The sequence below is a fragment of the Akebia trifoliata genome, chromosome 5 (assembly GCF_017979445.1).
Source record: "Akebia trifoliata isolate Shusen 1 chromosome 5, ASM1797944v1, whole genome shotgun sequence".
Classification (NCBI taxonomy): domain Eukaryota; kingdom Viridiplantae; phylum Streptophyta; class Magnoliopsida; order Ranunculales; family Lardizabalaceae; genus Akebia; species Akebia trifoliata.
The window spans coordinates 5,363,447-5,367,300 of record NC_141379.1 but is presented as its reverse complement, the minus strand read 5'-3'; positions in this window follow the sequence as shown (position 1 = coordinate 5,367,300).

Here is a 3,854-nt window from a genome sequence, read left to right as displayed (position 1 = left end):
TTAACCCCAATGAGGATGGCATGCGTCATGGGTATAATGAGTAAAATATGTGATTTTTTTGAAAAAATTGCAATTAAATCACAATTTTAAATGTTGACAATTAAATCACGATTTTTTCAAAAAGACACGAAGTTTTTGAAAAAAACACAAATAATTTTAATTATTATTATTTTTTTTAATGTTATTTTATCATTTAATATATGAAATACATATTTTTTTTTTTTTACAATTTTTATATTTAAAAAAGTTATTTCTATTTTTAAATTTATCATATGTTTTTCCAACTTTTTCTGAAACTTTCTATTATTAAATTATTCTTGTTACTATGGGCATGAGTATAATCTAGTCTATATATCTATATAATAAAACACAACGGTGAATTCTACTCTTTTTGTCACACGATTTATACCTCATAAACAACATATCTTGAGGGTTGTTTTTACCTTTTCTGTTCTTCAACTTTCCAAAAATAACCCCTAGCTTTATTATCTTTCTTCTTCTCCTCCCTTTTTCAATATTACCTCTCCAACTTCAATCTCCCCCCCCCCCCAATTCTTAACAAAATCTCTCTAACTTTATTAGTTTTCCCTTTTACCCTTTTAATCCCAAAGTCTCTTAATAATACCTTTTTAACTTTATTATTTTTCTCTTTTACCTCTTAACTACCACTCATGCAAACTCCAATCTATATAATAAAACATAATAATGGGTAACACTCTCTTTATCTCAAGATTTATACTCCATAAACAACATATCTCGTGGGTAGGTTTCGCATTTTCTCTTCTTCCTCTTTCCAAAAATATCCACTATTTCTTCTACTCCCATTTTTCAATATTACCTCTCTAACTTCATTGGCTTTCCTCATCTCCCCATTTTCTTAATAATACCTCTCAAAAGTTATTATTTGTTTTTCAGTTTTACCCCTTAACCTTAAAGATTTATCAATAATACCCATCCAACTTTATTATTTTCCCTATTTTACTCTCTTAACCCAAAAAATGATGCCCATGTCGCAGGCACGAGCAAACTTTAGTATTATATCTCATAGAAACATGGTTTCAAATCTCAGTTTGATGAGTAGTCTCGTCTCGACCGAAATAAACCATTTAACTCGGTTTACATTATTTATTAAAATATATTTACATATAAATAAGTGTTATAAGGTCAAAATGGCATTCAATGTCACTTCTTAGTCTATCTAAGAAGACACGGAAAATGTTGATTTAAACTGGGGATGCTAGCTGTAGAAGTCAATTTTGTGATTACCTTGAGATTGCTTTTGCTCCGTGTGATGCACATCACTTCTAGAAAACTTACTTGTTACCTGTTCCACAAGCCTCCGATGCCTAAATTAGATTTTATCAAATTCTTTAGAATAGAGTTTTTACAACAAAAATTTATACTTTTAGTATGGGAATCCATCCTTATTTGTAGGGAAAGGATTCTTTATTTACACATTTCCACCTTATCTCCCTTTTTCATGGGATTGGCATTGTATAGGATCTATTATCTAAGAATTCCTTTTAATTTTGTCGACCAAATCTCGAGATCTTAAGGATTAGATCTCTTTTTGTTCACGTAGTTCCATCCTCCCAAGTAATATATACTCATAGAAATTTTGATCAGCTACTCAGACATAGTCAAAAAAAAGAGAATAACGAACTTCTCTGTTTCTAAATGACACATGCCATTATCCTATAGGTCGAAGAATTTATCCCTCCACAATACCCCTTTTCGGGAGGTCAAGAGTATCTTGGCCTTTCGAGAACTTCATAAATATTTTACCATTGAGTGATCAACTTTTTTGACCTATATCTCCTAAAACGACACGAGTTAACTCAGTTATGGTTCCCAATGTGCACATTAATTAGTCGTCACAGGTGTTTTGTCCTAGTTGGTCTACAACCTTGAGCCATTGCTTCTTTATGAGGACGCATTTATTTCTTTTATTCGACTTCCCCAACAGTTGATTTTTTCCATGTGGCAAATGGCATTCAGTTGCCTCATTCTTTGGGTACAATAATGCAATAGATAGCCCATTATGTGCCATTTATCTAAGGTAACCCCGATCGTAGGATGAGTAACGCATCTCGAGGTTATTTTCCTATAAATACTTTTCTTTTCTCCATTTTCCTTGTTAAAGTGCTGTCAATTTCTTTTCTCGAACTCCATCTCCATTTGAATTTTCCAATCAAAGCTCTATTTTCTTCTTCTCTGATTTTTCCATTTTCCTCTTCAGTAGGTAGCAGAATCTGAGCCGCTTAAGAGCATTGGAGAGGTTGTATTGGACCCGAATATCAACAAGACCGAGCTTTTGACCCTCGGGAAAATGGAAGTTCGAACCATACCAATCAAATTTCAGAACAACATGGGGAGATAAGGCAACAATATTTACTCATAATTACTTGGAAGGAGTAAAAAGTCTGCACAACGACGCCCTAATTGTTACATTGGCAGTAGAACCATAGACCTGAAAAGTGTGGTATACATTTTCTTCATATCGGCAACCACACAGATAGGGGTGCTTAGAGGGTCAGAGCAGGCTGAAGTTAGCGTGTATGAATTCAATGTAAGTCCAGTTAGTAAGGTAAAATGGTTAATTTACACATAGGGGCTCGGTCCAAGTATAATTACTTAAGAACTTGGAGTCAAATATTACTTAAAAAGGTATTACAAGTAGGATTTTAATAAATAAATGAATTTATTTAAATTGTAAGTAGGAGATTTACGTTATGAGACATAAAAGTTCTCCTACAATGTTTTTAATTTGGTTTGTGTTAATAATAAAAATGATATCTTTTGATTTATTTCGTATTATCGAAAAGGTAATTTGGTTCATTGAAATAGCCGAATCATATTATTTTAGGTTGAACATGACTAAGAAGGTCTAATAAAGCTAAGACTTGGTTCGTTGTAGGAACCAAGCCCTACTTATATGAGGTTGAGTAGGTTCAAGAAGGTTAAGTTTCAAAAATCTAACTTACAAGGAAGATCAAATTTGTAAAAAATAAGCTTGAGGGATTAAGAATTATACTAGTTCGAAAATCAAAGATGGTGCTTACTCAGGTCAGAAGTATTTATCGAAAGCGGATCTTGATACACCAATTTCCACCTTCGAGGGGGGCTATGTGGAGAGATAAAATTATTTCTTATCCGAATCGTTCATTCTTACCAATAACATGCTTCCTGAGATGGACACGTGGCGTCATTTGAAGTGTTTATTTATTAGAGAAGAATCCCAACTTAAGAATATTTTTTTCCTCTTATGTAATTACTAATTTGGATAAGGGGTAAATGTAATTTTATTAAAATTATGACTCTTTTTAGGACTTTTATATTTAAAGGCCATAAGACCGCTGTAAAGGGGAGGAAAAAAAAAGGGAGAGGGGAGGAGACTGAGGCGAGGAGGTTATGTAACAAATTTTTATTTATAGTGAAACGGATCCCTGAACCTATGGACGTAAGCAAATTTGCCAAACCACGTAAGAAATCCTTGTCTTCTCTATTTGTTCATGTTCTTTATATTATTTTGTAGATTTAATGATGAAATCATGATCGATGTTAATTGATTACAAAATCGTCTTTTACACTAACTAAAGTTAGATTTTTGTAAAGATGATGATTCTATAATAATGATTGCTTTGATGTTGGCCCTTGAGCTTCACTTTGGCGGGCCAACATCGATGAGACTTTATCATTATAAGGTAAAAATTGGCACATGCATTTTTGGTATGTAATTGGATTGGTTTTATATTTTTCTAAATTGATTTATTGGGGATATTTGTAAATGAAGGGAGAATTTTATAATTTTTCTTATATTTGGAGTATTTTTTGGGAATAATTGTAATTACAAG